Consider the following 18739-nt stretch of genomic DNA (forward strand, 5'->3'; position numbering starts at 1 on the left):
TTTTACTTTTTTGTTGATGTCTAATAAGAATGATAAAAATACACACATGGTGGGGAATGACCACATACTTTGTGTGACTCGTTACAGACACTTGTCCGAAAGGACATCTCACTTGAACTAGCACCTTCTTTACTCTCAGCTGCTGCAGCTGAAACTCTATGGATGGGGTATGTACATTCAAGGCAAGCTTCTCATTTAGAATTTCTGCCCTGCCAAATGAATCATAGATAGGAAATCACTCAGCTTGCCATAATTTATCATACTGTGTCTCCAAAAGTGAAAGCAGGTTTTTCTTATAGCAAAGCAAATGCTGTTGTGTTTTGCCACAGATAATATTTTGAAAGTTGGTACAAGGTATCTTTGTAGCACAGATACTTTTTTTTTTTTCCCAAAATGTTTGCATACTTCAAAGTACCAAGCTTTTTGAGATCCTCTTATAACTAATTAATCAACTTTGCAAACTGCATATCTTCCTTTCAAGTGGAACCCACAATCTCTCTACCTGGGGGGAATAATTTTCTTGTTTTCCTAGTATTTTCCCAATTTAATTATTGTACCTCTAAATAGGAGATTGGTTATTACACAACATGATTAATTAGATATGTTATTTCGTTATCAGGTGAGAAATCACCAAAGGATTGATGATAAGCTTATGAAATCAACAAAGACTGTTTAAAGCAAAATGCAATTACTTTTCAATTAAAAATCCATTTGACATGTTTGAGAGATTAATAAACAAATTGGATTTCTTTCTAACAAAAATACTGTATTTTTAAAAAGATTAATCGTATTTGATGCATCTCATCTGAACCTGAAACATAAACCAAAGCAAAAGTATGAACTTAGCGGCAGAGGCAGCAGAGACTTAATTTTGCAAACATGAGCTCTGAAATGGCTGAGTCATAAGTCATTATGTAACCTGCAGTCTGCTACATTCAGTAACTTGCCATTGTAATCCCATTTGAACTCTGTTTGAATTAGGGCATTGCTTTCTTTCCCCTTTAACCTCATCAAATACCTAAAGTACAAATACTTTTCACTATACTTTTTCTACTTCTGAGACCTCTATATAACCTGGATAGAGGTATGTGAAGTAGAAGACAGTATACTTGGTTTAAAATGTAAGCATGAAGGTCTTGCCTAGCAGATAAAGTTAATTCTGGAAATTAGGAGTTGTTAAGATTTAAGAAATCAGCTGTTTGCCCTCCTAAGCAGCTGCACAACAATCTTAGCAATTCTCAGTGTTACAAAAAGTACTTAAGCCTTTAACTGCATAGATGTTTTGTGTTACCTCTTGAACAATATGTACAGTAATAAAATTGACCTTGCCACCAATATAAACAGTAATGTCAAAGTTCTGCTCAGCTTCATCAAACATCCACTTCTTTTCACCCTGAGTTCCTGCACATAACTTGATGGCCAATGACTCTGTGTACTGGCAACTTCCACTGAATTCTTGTGTCACTAATGTGTTGAAGTAGGGTCAGACTGCCCATTTTCTCTTACTAAATACAACAATCCATTTGATATCTCATTTGGAAATCTTGAGGGACTTTTAAAATAAAAAGATATTTGCCAAAAAAACTGTAGGAAATAGAAACCTCTTTCTAAAGAGCTGGTGCTTAAAACTGATAGAATGTATTTCTATTGTATTTTAGCAGAGTTGAACCTTCCTTGATTCCATACTGTGGCTTTTCAAGGAAGAATTGATTCTTAAAGAAAGACTAATTTCTTGACTTGTGAAGAGCCTGGAAATCACGAGTGAATGCTATCATAAAAACTGACCATCTTCTGGCCAACTGAGAATGTGTTTTGCACAGAAAACTTGTTCTGAAATGAATCTTATTAATGCAAGTTTCAGTCTGAGGAATGCATCTGAAACTGTAGGCTTTTCAATCAGAGAAAGCTTTCATCATATTCAAACGTTATCTGGAGTGACATATGGATGACTCTCTGGCAATCTGCCATTTATCAAGCATCTATCTATCTGTTCCTATGTCTTCCTTTGAAAGCCTTATAGTAAAGCCCCACTGATTTTGCTTTTCAATCCTTAGCGATCAAGTAGGCTTTAAAACAAGAAAAGATATGATTTCATTATTTTGGATTCATAAACTCAGAGTTAGTGAATAGCTTCTCCCAGACTTTATCATTAAAGAATGGCAAAAGACTTTAATCATAATATGGAAATCATAGCATGTGTGGAGAAAAAAAAATTGTGGTGGGATTTCATCCTACATTTTAGTCCTAATTAATCTTGCAAATACTGTATAACAGAAATGAAGTAATATTTGTTTCCAATAATTTCTCTAGAATGTATTGTATGTGGAATTATTTTATTAAATATTTTAATAGAGCAAAATGAAATATGATATATCAAAACTATTTTAATGTTTGTCAGTTAAACTATTCTAGATTCTGATGCTTTTAAGTAAATGTAGTTTTAAAGGGTTAAAAAACTAAAAAAAAAATTAACAGAAATATCTTTGTCTTAAGGCAAGTATTTACTGTTATGTTCCATACTTCCTAATAATAGTAAGTAGAACTTAAGTGATTTGACTTGTATATAGACTGACTGATGTGGGTATTTGTAGCACTTTTTAGGTGCCAGTTTCAGGCTGAAGTGTAAATCACCTCCCTTCTAAGTTGTGTCTTTGTGCTGTATGAAATATTTTGTCTAAGGAGTTTCAAATACAGGAGCAATGGAACCATTTGCAATTAAGAGCTGAAATGGGATGTTTTTCTAAATTTTAACCAGCTTGAACTCCAGAAATATTCAAGAAGACTAAATTGTGAATACCTTAGTTAAAAACTGAATAAATAACTCTAGTAGCAGTCTGTCTCATGAAAATATTGAAGTCCCAGAAGAAAAAGCTTCCATCTTCCAGATTTGAAATATACTACATAGCATTCATGCTTCAGGCATTGATGGAATGCTTTAGAGGGCAGTCAGCAGAACAGATAACCTTGGGAAAAAAACTTGAGTGAAATTTCCATCCCTCCACACCAACCACACTTTCTAAAGATACATACCCAGCTACAAATGCCTATATATTCTCTGGACTTAATATCTCCACTATGTAACAGCAGTATTCCAAGGCAGACCAGGACAATTATTTGGGGCAGTAATTGCATAACCAAAATGGCCTTAATGGAGAAAAAACTGTTCATGCAGGACAGCCCATTTCTTTTTCGTAAGTTGTTTTGTAAAGGTATTCCTGGATACTTAGCAAAAGGAGGCTTATGCTCTTTAGACTAAGCACCGGTATTAATTCTGAGGAGTGTCATGACTTTTTGAACTAAGCAGCTCCTAATGCAATTACCTGAATCCTGTCCAGGTGGTGTGTGTTCTTCATTCTCAATTCCTGAATTCTTGTGTGAATTGAGAAAATTTGCATGTCTCTGCATATTTCTTTCTTCAAGACTTCAGGCTTTTCCACTGGAACCTGATTGTGGTTTGCATATATTCTTAGAATTACAGAATCATAGAATGGTTAAGATTGGAAGGGAGCTTAAAGATCATCAGGTCCCAACCTCCCTGCTATGAGCAGGGACACCTCCCAGTAGACCAGGCTGCACAATGCCTCATCCAGCCTGGCCTTAAACACCTCCAGGGAGGAGGTATCAACAACCTCCCTGGGCAACCTATTCCAGCATCTTACTAGCCGCATGGTGAAGAATTTCTACCTGATGTCTAACCTAAATCTATCCTCTTTCAGTTATAAACCATTACCCCTTGTCCTATCACTGCCCTCTCTGGTGAAAAGCCCCTCCCCAGCTTTCCCGTAGACCCCCTTCAGGTACTGGAAGGACACTATAAGGTCTCCCTGAAGCCTTCTTTTCTCCAGGCTGAACAGCCCCAACCCACTCAGCCTGTCTTTCTAGCAGAGATGCTCCAGCCCTTTCATCATCTTTGTAGCCCTTCTCTGGACCTCTCCAACAGCTCCATGTCTTTCCTGTTCTGAGGGCTCCAGAGATGTATGCAGTACTCCAGGTGGGGTCTCACCAGAATAGAGGGGCAGGATCACCTCCCTGGCCCTGCTGGCCACACTTCTTTTGATGCAGCCTAGGGCACAATTGGCTCTCTGGGCTCCAGCACTCACTGGTGGCTCATGCTGAGCTTCTCATCTCCTCCCACCCCCAAGTCCTTCTCCTCAGGATTGTTCTCCAGCCATTCTCCCCCTAGCCTCTATTTGTGCCTGGGGTTGTGCTGACCCAGGTGCAAGACCTTACATTTGGCCTTGTTGAACTTCATGAGGTTGGCACTGGTCCACCTCTCCAGCCTGTCGAGGTCCCTCTGGATGGCGGCCCTCAAGGGTGTCAACCACACCACACAGCTTGGTATCATCAGCAAACTTGCTGAGGATACACACTCAATCCCACTGTCCATGTCTCCAACAAAGATGTTAAACAGCACTGGTCCCAGTACTGACCCCTGAGGAATGCGACTCATCACTTGCCTCCACTTGGACACTGAACCATTGACCACATGTCTCTGGGTGCCACAGTGCAGCCAATTGTCCATCTGTTAAATCCATGCCTTGTCAGGTTGGACACCAGGATGCCATATGCACCGTGTCAAACGCCTTGCACAAATCCAGGTAGATAACAATGGTTGCTCTTGTAATTCTTACATAAGTTGTATTTCTTCCATCAAAGGTGGGTGACAAGTGGTACAGTGGAAATGTAGTAGTAAAGTGGAAATAATCTGTGTGCTCAGCAAGGAAAGTCTCCTACAAGTAGAATAAGGAGATTTAGGTTTTTTGGGAAAAGGGATTTTTGTCTAACATTCTTCAAAAGGTATTAGCTAATATTGAGATTTAAAAATGTAGTTCAGTCTTACAGCTGCCAGCATCTGACATCAGAAAGTATTTTAGTTCATTTGAGGATTTTATATAGGATAAGGACTACATGTTTTCCCTGCATGACCATAGTTAATATTCCTGTTGGTATGGCATGTTTCTTTCCTCTGCTGTACAGTGAGTGTTTGAATTTGATCCTGCATTCCACTTAGAGCATATTTCACTGGAGATGACAGAAAGCCTGCGACTCAGAATGCTGTTGCACTTTTACTTGGCTGTTTGATAAATGGCAACATGTGCAAGTGTTCTGGGATTTTGTTTCATTTCAGTTTACTGAAGGCCTAATACAAAACCTATTGAGGCAACGGAAAAGCTTTTGTTTTAGATTGGGCCCTAAAGAATTTGCAATATCTGTTGAAAAACCATGTTGTACTTTTGAAATAAAAAAGCTCAGTCATGATTTCTTCCTGAGTGCAGTAACACCTTGATTAAAATAACTTGGTATTTTGTATTATTAGAAGTGAGATTTTTCGCTTTTACGTTTCGTAAGGAAATATGGACTGAACTTAAATTTTCTGTATATGAGCTATTGCATTTTCTTTGTAGTCTTAATGGTGTAAAGCTCTGGATCTTTGCTCTTCCAGTTTCAGCAAATGAATAATACCAGGAGGGATAGAAATTTCATATACTTTTTTCCCCCCAAGGTTATGTATTCTGCTGACTGCATGGCTGTCTCTCTAAACCATTCTATCAGTTGCTCAAGTGTGAATGCTATGTAATACGTTTTATATCTGGAAGGTTGAAGCTTTCTTCTCCTACTGGGAGCTTCATATTTTGATTAGACAGCCTTAGTTTCTTTATTTTTCCACCTCCTAGGAATTCCTAAAAAATTATCTTCTACCAATAGTTTGGCAACTGCAACTTCATAGTTACTTATGTGGAATTTAGTTTCCTCAGTAAAGCAGTCCACCAATTTGAATTATTTTCCACATCGCTAATGGCAGTTCTTTGTCATTGCAGTAAATATGCTATACTCAAATATAGGTATTTTAAAATCTCCTCTCAAGGTTTTTGTCTTACAAATATGTTAACTTGTTTATTTCTAGTACATGTGCACTGTTAAGCAGTTTAGAACTCCCCTCGTTCAGCCGCAATGTAAGACTAAAGGCTTTTGTCTGTAATATAGAGGTCTCACTTTGCAGTTGCATAAAAACAGGTCTGGGAAGTCTGGTTATTTTGTTTTCTACATACCAGAATAGAGGACTCCTGCTCTACATGAGGACACAGTTATTTAGGTGCAATGCAAAGAGTAGTAATAAGTGCTTGAAGAAGCATAGTGTTGGACCTTAGCACTTAAGGGACCAACAGGAACGCTGTTATTCACTGGTTACTTATGTAGCGAGTAGATTTCAGTGATGATTTAGTCATAGTTAAATGCTTTTTATCTCTTTATGGTGACTATTTTGTGTATGGACTGCTGACTTTGGAGGAAGTTGCCTGATCTGATGGAGGGTTAGTTAACAAAACTGGACAAACATCTTTCTTAAGTGCCCTCTTTTGATTGTAACTATCAAAAAACATCAGACCAAAATGTTACTATTTAAGACTGCAAAGACTGCATTTCAGGTGTTGATCAAAGGGAAAGATTTTGAGTTTCTGTAGTGGCTGAAAAACAGGGGTGTTTTGGCTTTCAGTGTCCTCCTCCTCCCCTTCCTCCCACACCCCATCTCCTATAAATAGTCTAAGTTATATTAATTATCTTCTAACACTGCCTCTATTTCAGTGCTTTGGCTTGCAGTGGCCAGAACTGTTTCAGAATAAATATGCTATATACCATGAATATAGCACTTAAGGACACCTTTTTTAGTCATTGAGTTGGTGGCTTAGATCTTTGAACAGGAGTTTATATTCATATACACATTTATAATTAATTCTGTTGTGACTGTTTTCTACCGAGTTTGAATACACATTTACTTTTTTTCTAGCTATTTTTACATAGGCTCAAATGGCAATTACTTCCACAGGTAAACTGATATAGATGGAAAGGAAAAAATAGTTTTGCTATTTCTGTCAGGTTTTTTTTATACTGTTATCTTGGCCTTGCAACCAGGGAAAAGTAACATAAGTACTCAAATTGCCTTTTTGATTCCCCCCCCCTTTCTTTTTTAACACCGTGATTTGTTCCATGCCACATGCACTCTCCAGCATATAGCATCCTTGCTGCTTTCTATGGGTTTGGATGGGTTGTTTGGCATGACGTGTATTTTTTAAATGCTGTGTGATTTACAGGGAGTTAAATGTGAGACATAAGAAAGCTGCTTTTCATGAAAAAAACAGCCAAACCTGTGCTTTGGCTGATGTGATTGAAAACAGACTTAAGTCCTGAAACAAAATAAGCTTCATAGTTCACTTTTCTGATGAAAACATATTAATTTTAGCAAAGAGAAGTATTACTTTCATATTTAGTATTGGAAATAATAGTGTGTTTTGTAAGGATTATACTATTTGTAAAGAATGAAAATTTGAACTCCAAAGAGATTAAATCCACACTCTTCTAACATCTGCCACATTAAAGGAACTGAATGTAAATTGTTTCTATGAAGCAAATGTAATGTTCCATTCTTTTCAAATATGTTATGTAAATATTCTGTCACTTAAAAGCAGATATTTTACCTTTACATTGTTTGCAAAAGATGCATTTTATTTAAATATTTTTTGCATTCAAAATGGCAGATATGGTATAAAGAATGTCGTGTCAGGAGAAAAATCTGGCTGCTTAGATGGTGTTAATACATATTTTAACATAAAATGAGGAGCATATTGGGTCTTTAGTGTGAGCTGAGTTTGCAGACAAGGAGAGCTATTCATCCCAGAACTGTTAATCCCAAGCATACCTTACTTGCTCTAGATTATCTGAACTCATCAGTTCTTGAAACTAGTTTGGGAAACTAGTCTTTGCCTGTTCCAAATGTCAATAAATCCAGCGGGGGTCTTATCTGGGCTCCAGCTGCCACAATGCCTCAGCTCTCTAGTCAGAGTTTACCATAAGAGCTTTTACTGATATGCCTACACAAATTAAATACATATTTTGAATGGTATCAAAAGATTCTTAAGAGTGTACAGGGATTTGAGAGCAGAATGTTTGGCCATGAAATAAGTGGGATGGAGAATTAGCTATAGATTTTTGGGAAGCTAGCAGGTTAGATTCCTGTATTTCTTTTGGGAGAGGTAGAGAACTTAGTAGTTGATGCAAACCTGTACTTTTGTGTGAAGTGAGGGGATAATGACATTCATCAAGAACATTTTGTTATGGAGGTGCTTATTTTTCTGATGCACAGAGAATGCAGGATGAGTGTTTGGTGGTTAGGAATAGAAAGCCACAGAAACTCATCAGAAACCCCCCAAGTAAACAAAGCCATGTTGTTGTTATTGTTGTTATTGCAGTGTCTGACAGAATGGAGATGCATTTTGTGATATATTTTTTCTATTTATTTTTTTTTCCCCAGGACCATACTGATGTACTATGTTGCTGAGGACTTCTGTAGCAAGAAACCATCTGCGAGATTGCTTCCACATCCCCTTGTGAAGCCCAGGTAGTACAGCATGAAAATTACCATGTTGCTGTAGGGTTCTGCGGAGTCTCAATCTCTTGGCTTCTTTAGGGCAAAGATACTTAATGAAATCACAATATTTGGATGGCACAGTCCCCAGGATATGTAAACATGCTGCCTAAACAGCTGTTAAATAATTGTCAATGTTTATCCAGTCTCTCAGTCAAGGAGAGGTAGATTTTAACAGACTTTATGGTGGGATTTCCATAGAGAACAAAGTTAATCCTTGCTGCTATGGATGTAATTCAGAGCTGCAGTGCCCTTTTCTGATGCTAATGATTTACTGTGTGCTGAGACAGTGACTTCTATTCTTTTGCTGCCTACTTTGTTCAGAACTTGTGTTCTACTGTTGGAGTTAGGTGATTATTAGATATATTCAGGGAACTCCATGAAGCTCCATGTGCTTTTAACAGACGGTGCAATCAAACCTGATGTCTCAGCACAGTGATCTCTAAACAAGACATGTTTGAACCAGTTTGTGTTCAAAATTGCATGCAAGGGTTTGCACTTGTTCAAATGCCATGACACAGCGTGTAACGTGGATATTTGCTGTAATACATCTGTACAGTTCTATGCTGCTAGATGCCTAAGGTTAGGCTTGATGCTTCATACAGAGCATAATTTATTTTCAGGCAGAAAGATGTTCCAAGTGATAGAGCATGAAGTTAGGAACAGTGTGTGAATCCACTAAAAGAAAAACAGTTTTATGTATTGTGTTTTTATACCTTGGCAGCTTTGCACTTGTGGGAAACTGTTCTTTTTCTTCCCCACATAAGTCTAAGCACTTTATATTCAGGTTTTGTAAAATGAAAGTAAAGGGGAAAAAACCTCAAATAATTCCTTGGATCTTGGGGGGGGGTTATTTTATAAGTGGAAGATCTATTTTCCACGTTCATGTCAAGTATGGGATCGCTACTTATGGCAAGGTTTTGCGTTGGTATAAATGATAAAAGTTTAGTTTATGCTTTGATGTGCTAAGTTACATGAGAGTTACGTTAAGAGCTTGAGTAACATGAGCATTAAGAGTTGTATGAAAATAGTAAGATAAGATGTGTTCATTTCTTTGAAGTCAAGATCCAAAAGGGTAGATACAGTATGAAAACTTTTACTTGGCTATAGCATGTGATTGCTCTTTTCTAAATATTAGCTAACATAGTGCTTTGCACTGTGGCATCATGACAGCATGAGGCCTGATGTAATATAAATGATGCCAATCTCTGCACTGTTGGCATGAGCATCTGTCTCCTTGGCAGACTCCAAAAGCAGCTCCTGGCAGCTTTGGACTTGCCTCTAGGTCTATCATATGGTTAAGTGTCTGACTTTTCCTCTTTAGCTAAAGTCCACTCCATCTGGAACCTATTTAATTCTCTTTCACCTTTGATTCTGGAGAAACATGTATGGTAACACTGTACATTCTGAACGGAGGACTCTGGGATTATTTAGATGCTTCTGGATGTTACACTTCTGCTGAGATCTGAAACAATCAGGATATTACATACCAGAACAAAAATCTGAAAAAGGATGAAACCGAAAGCACTTTTCCCCACAAAACTAACAAGGACATTAGGTGTGATTTCTTGTTCTGTTTTCTTTGGGGTTTGTTTTGTTTTGTTATTTGTTTGTTTTTAGTTCAGTACTAATATAGTGATGTCTTACCTCTTGGTGCTGGTGAGAGTGCCAGACAAAATCTTGAAATACATAGTCAGCATAGAGGAGCAGGAGGGTATAAACAGGCACAGCAGGTCTGTTTGTGTTCTGCATTTACCTAGAAGGTTGTTACAGATCAAGGCAGACTGCAGCCCCTAGATTTGTCCAACTTACACCACAGTTTGATTCAACTGTTGGCATTCAGCCTTAAAAGTTCTTCTGTAGATCAGGGTCATATTGCACCACAACCCATAAAATTATTCTTCCTGCTTCTTGGACCAGTTTATTTGATCTGAAGGCCAAGTATGAATAGTTTCCAGTCACAGCTGGTGCAGGATCTGGCCTTCTTAGAGAGAGATGAACCAAGGGAAGTTTTCTGAAGGAGACTGTCAAAATAAAGTGGTCATTCATTTCTTCTTAAGCCCCTTCTTTCCAGATCCTGTATTGCTCTTGAAAAAAATATTGTTACTTCATAGTCTCCTGGGAACACCAGTGTCTAGCACATGAAAAGGGGAAGGCTCATTAAAAGTGGAATGTTTCATACTTGTAGTTACTGAAATGCAGCATCTTTGGTCAGAGGTACAAAACCAACAAAAAGTCATATGCATTGGAGAAAAAAAAAAAAGGAGGATGGGACAAAAGAGTTTCTCTGTAGTAAAAGCGAACAGTTTGTTCACTCATCCCTTGGATCCCAGCACACTTCTTAGGGTCTCTGTGACATCTGGCTCACTTGCTCTGGTTTCTCTTCACTCTCTCTCTCACACCAGGAAAGAGCTGTACATGCTGCTCCATCCTGCCATACCAATTACAACAAGGGGATAACGACACTGACTCCTTTCCAATGCCGTCTAGGCTTATAGCCGATTAGACAGATGGGCAAAAACATGGGAAAGACTTGACTGTAACTTTGAGGACTGTGATCTGAAAAGCCAGAAACTTATTTTTTCTTCTTGCTTAGGTTCAGCATAGACTTTCATGGGCTTTTCAATCATAAAGTCAGATTCTAACCAAAATCCCAGTTACCGGCTCTTTTTCCGGCTTGTCTAATACCTCCCTAATACATTTCCTCTGTCTCTGAAGATGACTTGCGCAGACAAAGGACAAACGCTCTTAGACGTTACCATGTTGATAAACCTTAACTAAAGTTCTTCATGATGTCCTCCCAGGCACAAACAGTGCATCTGAATGTTTGGACATAAATTTTCTCAGTGCAACCTGAACTTAATTTGATTCTGTTGGCCTCTGAGGATCATTTGAATCTGTCTGAGCAATCTGTGCACCCTGACATCAACTTGTCTGCCAAAGTCACCAGTTTAATAAATAATGGTATTAGACAGGTAAGGTTGTGTGCCTTGAATATTTATGCAATACTTCACTATGAATTTTTATATCTTATTTGAGCAGTCACCTGGAAAGACAGCAAGCTTGAAAAGCTTCTTTTGAAGAGAGCAGTGCTAGGTTGTCATGAAATACATTGCTGCATATCCAGGACATGAGCTTCTGTGATGGAGATGACTAAAGAAAGACACTAATTTGGGGTTTGACATTTGACAGATAAAAATAGATAAAAAATGAAGAATGTTGTTACAGGTATAAAAATAGGCAAGAAATTAAAATTATCAGAAACAGAGAGAAGCAAGTGACTCATTGTGAAATGAAAAAAGCCATGAAGGATAGCTTACCTTTGAGTTTTCTCTGGGTTTGCTTTTGGGCTTTCAGACCACTGCTGGTTCCTGCTCTAAATCGGTGCTGACGATCTTGATACTTGGTAGTGAAAACCTTTTTCTTATTCTGCACTGGGTTTAGCATCTTATTTACTTGTAAATGTAGCTGCCAGTTTATATAACTGCGAGATCATGCAACTCCTACACAAATTCCCAAAAGAAACAGGATTAACTGAGGAGGTAAGTGCTTCACCAGTCAGTGTCTTTGCAGACGACAATTGGCAAAGGTACAACAGATAACTTAGTCCATAATCTTTAGTCTGCCTTGCTGTCTTGCCACCCCATTGTAGGGGTTAGAAAATCAGAGTATCTGTAAGTGATTATATAAATTAACTGCTGTTTGTAGACAATTATAGTCTCAGAAGAGATATGGTCACAAAGCCATGTATGCATAACATTTAAAATACAAAGTTGTCCTGTTTAATGATAAACAGATGATTAGGAAGGGAAAAAATATTTCAAGGAACCTAACAAATATTGATAGAATACTGATGACTCCCGTGTACACTCAACCTGGGAATTCTTTGCTGTAGATCTGTCCCTTTCTTGATGTATGTTGTTTAAGGCATGTTCTGGTAGTACATGTTGTAAGTGCAGCCTGCTGCACAACACCAAGGGCCATCTCAGAGTAATAGGAAGTTGAGAGCTGGAATCCATCCATCACAAGGAAGGACTCCCTAAGACATGTGACTCGAATGTCTGTATGCGACTCAAAAACTGATTGCAACTTCATTTCTTTTGTGCTTTAAAGGAGATTAGAGTAACTTTCACCCTAACTTCATCAAAATATCCCTAGCTTTCAAGCTTCATATCACTAAAGTCAGGAACGAAAGAAAAGGTGACATTTTTTGCACTTCATGGTTTGATTTATGATTGATACGAGGTCAGACTCTCCCTTTTTTTTTAAAAAAAAGAAGCAAACAGCAGCTTGAAATATGCAAGCAGGATTTTGTTCTCCAAACAATAGTCCTTTTATGTACCAAGCAGTAAGGCAGTTTGTGCAATTTGCAATAGGAAAGATGAAGAAAGGTGCCTAAAGTTGTGAAGGTTTATTTATTCTACAATTTGGGCACCTGGTCATTTTTATGAAACAACTAAGAGATGTTAATGGAGCAGGCTCTTCAGTTTGTATTTATTTGTTAGTATTCATCTTTTGCTCTTTTGCTGGTGTTCGAAACTTGGTAGTTTAGAATGTTCAAACCCCTGTGGTTATTATGGCCCAGTTCAGGTATGCTGTGGTGTAATCAATCTAAGACTTAACTCCATGAAACTGCTGTTTCATTAGAAGGAATGGCACATTCTAGCTCTGAATTATTATTATTATTATTCTTTTCCCAAAACAGATGAAGGAAGTGCTGCATTTCTTCTCTGTGGAGATATTTTTAGTTCTTAAGGTGGCCTGATAGAATTAATACATATTTCAAAATGCTTTGAATTTATAAAGTATCATTACACATATAATAGCACACATCTAATTAGCACAGAAAGACATTTTTACAGAGATGGCAATAGAAAACATTATTTAAAATGCATTTAAGCTACATGGACTTGTGCAGTATGAGAACAAGGTGGTATAACAGGCTATGTACTTCTTCATGTATTGTTTTCTGTCTTTTTCCTTAGAATCAAAACCTTATCATTAATTACTTCAAAGCTTTCCTACTTCAGTGGGAGAGCTGGACTAGATGATCTCTAGAGGTATCTTCCAATTCGAAAAATTCCACGATTCTATGAATTGTCAGTTTACAATCTAATTATTATAAAATAGAAATATTTTTAAAGTCTGCAAGGAGCCAAAACCTGCCTAGTCCTTGCCCCACCAGATGTCACACTGTCGGTTAAAACCAAATTAAGTAAGCAAAAAGGACTCAGAGTAGAGATACTAGGAAGACACAGACAAGGACAACTCAGATGAGCATGTTCTGGCTTGTTGATTTTCTTGTGGTTTGGGAACAGGAGAATCTTGAAATAATTATACTTTGCAAACAATCTCTCCTTTTTGTAATGGAAAACCAGTTTCAGTCTGCCAGGGCTTGACTTGGGATTGGCAATTAAACCAGTGACAACAATGCTCTTGATCCCTTCCCACCCAGGAAGGGAAAACAGAGAAAGAGTAAGGAGACTTTCCAGATTGAAAACTGTGATCCCTGAATTTATTTATCCCGAGTATTACGTATACTTATGTATGGAATATCTCTGGTCAGTTTTGCTGCATGTCTAGTCCACTCCTCCCTATGGGAGGGTTGTAGATATGAGTCTTCAGCCCCCTTAGTGTCCTAAGCAGTAGATTCAACAAGCAGAGTAAAGTGTCCTTGGTCTCTTGGCAGTAACTTTAAACATTTGGACGTCATCAGTCCACTGGTTGCAAAACATGCTGCTAGTTTCAGCAAGTGTGCTGCTTGAAAGAGTGTTCACTGAGGAAAAAAAAAAATAATTAAAAGGAAAATTGGCTTCACCCTGGCTCAAACCAAGACACAACACACACTATTAGCATTGCATAAATATTCCTGATAATTTGAATTTCCATAACTATTTCTGGTAGTTTCAAGTACTATATAGTTTAAAGATATACAGTGAGAAAAATATTTAAAATAAATTAAACCAAAATTAAAATACTCTACTTACTATGTATTGTTTCAATAAATAATTTTATTGAATGAATCAAAACAACTGGGTTGATAGCTCTGTCATCACTAATCAATTCCATAAAGTAATAAAGAGAGAGACAGTTATGACCTTTTAGTGAAAAACCATATTAGAGATGTTGGGAATTAAGGATTATTACAAAAATCATGACTCTGCCAGATATACAGCAGTAAATAAGAGGGATGTTAGAATGTTGTGGAGTCTGTGGCTCAGGTCTTGTATATGAGAGGGATGGCTCTATTCTACCCACCTTTAAAAAAAAGTAATAAGAAATCAGTGGAGGATGTTTCCAGTCTGAGTTCAGGATACAAACAAATTACATGAAAGGCTAGACTGTGCTCACTTTTTGTGGGGGGAGGGGGCGAAAAAGGCTCTCCTACTGGTTGAGAATGAGAAAATAAAATACATTTTAATGGGGAATAAAATCTGGAAGCTAAACACAGGTTTTCCTCAGGCAAACTTGCTAATGATCTATTTTGAACACATTTAGAAAAAGATAACTTCTTAGTAGGAAACATTTATAGTGGAAGACAGAGTTCTGATTTTGTGAAGTGTTTGATAAGGGAGAACAGCATATATGAGGAAAGGAATAATATCTGAGTGTTGCCTCGCTCTCTTAAATGTTTAGATAAACAGCAAAGATCCTGCTAAGCCAGTGTTTCTTTTCAGGTGTAGATAATACAGTTTCGCTTTCATGTTTCCAACTGGTTATGCTTCTTGTACAGAACAATGCCCACAGTTGATGCTACAGTTAGAAGCAGAATTCCATTTTCTGTCTCACAATATTCTTAAGTCACTGTGGAACAGGATTTTACAACAGGAACGTATGACCTCTACACTCAAAATATAGTATATTGCTTGGAGTACATCTTTCTTTTGAAATTATTTTGATTTCCCTGGAATTAGCAATCCTTTTTCAGAGTAATTCCTCTAATCATAGCTCTAAGGTGTTTTTTTTTAGAACCTATATAAATAGGGAAGAACCATAGGAATAAAATCCATATGTGTCTTTGGAACTTATATTTCTTTTACAAAGCAGAATTGTACTCAAAAGTTACCATTCTTGCTTTAAGAATAACATCCTACAGCACCAGTTAGTATCTCTAATATTAGGAGGATTTCCTTCATAATGAAAATAATACTGATTGGTGGTTATTTTTACTGTCACATGAACTATGTATTCCTTTTTTATCTGTGAAAAAATAATAGTTACAATATAGGCACCAAAATATTTACCTGTCCTATGATGGAACACGAAAAAAACCTGCACGGGTTCATATCATCTATATGGGAGAAATTTAGCTTTTTGTTGTAGAGAAGAAAGGCCTGGTGAGGTCATGTACTATCCTAACAAATATCTCGTGCCTAAATACTAATGTCAATATAATGGATCAGGACAGCAGTGTCAAATTCAGTTACCCATCGAGGTTAGACTCAGTAGGATTATTAGGGAACAGAAATATGATATAATAATAAGATTTTGATATAGGGACTAAACTGATCAATCACCCGAAAATTGTTTTGTGGCTAGGTGACACAGTGGCCTCTTAGTAGCTTGTGGCTGACTTGATGCCTTTTTTAGTAACTCAACACATTTGGAAATCAGAAAAAAAAAAAATCTTACAGGCAGGTAGAATTTTCCTGCAACTCTGGGAATGTCCCACATGACATTCTGGTATCAAAACTGGAATGACATGGATTCAATGGATGGACCACTCAGTGGATAAGGACTGACTGGGTGGTCACACTCCAAGAGTTGTGATCAGTGACTCGATGTCAAAACAGAAACCAGTCACGAGTGATGTTCCTAGGAGGTTGATGCTGGACCTGGTGCTGTTTAGCATCTTTGTTGGTGACATGGACAGTGGCACTGAGTGTCCCCTCACCAAGTCTGCCAACAACATCAAAGTGTGTGATGAGGTTGACACAATGGAGGGAAGGGATGCCATCTAGAGGGACCTTGACAGGCTTGAGGGGTGGGCTCATGCAAACTGCATGAAGTTCAACAAGGCCAAGTGCAAGGTTCTGCACCTGGGTCAGGCAGTCCCAAACACAAATACAGGCTGGGTGGGAAAATGGATCAGAAACAGCTCTGAGGAGAAAGACTTGGGGTGATGGTTGATGAGAAGCTTGACATGAGCTGGCCATGTGCACTTGCACCCCAGAAAGCCAACCATATCCTGGGCTGCATCAAAAGAAGTGTGGCCAGCAGGACCCCACCTTGAGTACTGTGTCCATTTCTGGAGGTTGGGCAACTACAGCACAAGGCTCCCAAAGTTCACTTCTTAGTTTGTGATCTCTTTTCAGATTTTGACTGTTCTTTGTTGCTTCATAGTTATTACTTAATGTCTTTGATTCTAAGAATTGATGTAATAATTTTTCCTTGCATGCCAGTCTTTTAGCCAGTTAAAAATCAGGATTTCAGAAATTAAGCTTATTGGAAGCAAATCTTTAGCTGTTTCTGATTATTTTTCTTTCACTGAAATATTGCTGGTTTATACTAGCTGACATATTTGGACTGGCACTAGCAACCGAGAAGCTGTTTCTTCTTGACTCTGGGAAGGCAATTGTCTTCATGACTATTTGTGAAATTAAGTTAGGGAATATTTGGGAATTAAGTTAGGATTTGGGCCTTACTTTGTTGCCAAGAACTCTGGAGTCCTGAATGGTTTGGACCCATCCCTGACACAGTCATTGTATATTCCATCTTTTTTTACTCATTAAAGGATAGCTATCTAACCATCTTACATATTTTGGTGCCCAACTAATACTCTTGATAATAAAGAAGGATAACAAATTTTCATTTCATAAAAGGCTGGTAAGGCACACTCTTTTGATTCATAGGTTCAAATCCTATTAGTATTTGCATATCCTGGCATTACATAGCGTAGGAAGTAGCAATGAGACTACCCAAGAAAGAATATTGAGAAAACAAGATGAGATAACAAGATAATGTATAAAGCCAAGGTCCAGGAGACACTACTGTGTGAATCAGATGTTCTGAAGCATGAAAAGAATGCATGGAGGAAGACTGGAAGGAAGGAGGAGCTGGAAATAGCTGACAGATATGCTAATTTGTTCTTTCAGCAATTAGTGGGCTCTTGAGCTGAGGGGACTGAAGAAGGTGGCTATACAGAAATAGCTGAAAGCAGTTTCCCACAAAGCTATTATGCTTTCCTGAACAAAGAGTTAATTGCTGTGTGAGAAGTGTAGTCTATAAGTGTACACACTTCATAGTCGGGGCATGTATTTTGCTTGAGTAGTCATTTGCAAACAAAAGGAAGTTTTTAAGGAATCGAAAGAATATTTGAGTTCAAACTGAAAGGCATGGTTTCAGGCAAAAATGAAGAAAGAAGGAAATTGAAAACGTATTGTGAAATAATTGTGGTTTTAGTTTGGTACTGCTAAAATGTTTCAAAGTGTTTTGCAATTAAATTTTTACCTGGAAATACTGTTTTTGTCTTAAAGCTTAACAAAGAAAACAAAAGCATATACTGTATTTTTTGGTTTAGAAAAATTTGGATTGCCCCTAAAATTCCTTTGTATGAGATTTTGTTTTGTTTCTCTTAAATTAAGTGGGGGGAAAATACTCCACTTTCATGCCCAAAGTGTTTTTCTTGGACACAGTTCTCATACTAAATTTCAGCATGTAGTTGCTTATATGTACCATATATACCCATAGCTGTCAAAGTAGGAAATTCAGGAAAAGTGCCTTTTCCTGGGAAATACTCTGAACAGAAAAGGAGGATAAGGCTGCTGAATTGTAAAGTATGCTCAGTGCTCATATATAATCTTCTGAGTACAGTAATAGTTATCTAGTATTGTTCTCAATCTTCAGCAGTACAATAAGATACGTAACATTGTGAAAACAGGAAGGAAGATAGGTTGTATTTCTGAGAGTTAGAAAGTACTAGGAAACTCTTTAATCCTGTCTTTGTACTGAACTTTTAAACTTCATTTAAAAGTGAATCTTATTGAAAGGAGTTCATACTGCTCATACATCTCTGCAAATCCTTCCTGGTTTCCATTTTCTCAGTTATTCTAGCTTGAGATGTGAATTGCATGCATGTTGGGAATAGAGACAACATTTCCTATTGTGATTTACAGTTTATTTTCTGTTAGCTCATATGGTTGTTCTATTCATGTATGATGCATCACTGTCATTGACTTGTACTGGGGAGATTTCTTATTTTGGTGAAAATACACGTAACTGAGGAAGCCAGAGACTCAAGTAAATTATTTGATTTTATAAGTATTCTGCAAGTATTTGTAGTGAGTTTTTTCCCCAGGACTTGAATGTCAGACACACAGT

Source organism: Apus apus, chromosome 12 (assembly GCF_020740795.1).
Source record: "Apus apus isolate bApuApu2 chromosome 12, bApuApu2.pri.cur, whole genome shotgun sequence".
Lineage (NCBI taxonomy): Eukaryota > Metazoa > Chordata > Aves > Apodiformes > Apodidae > Apus > Apus apus.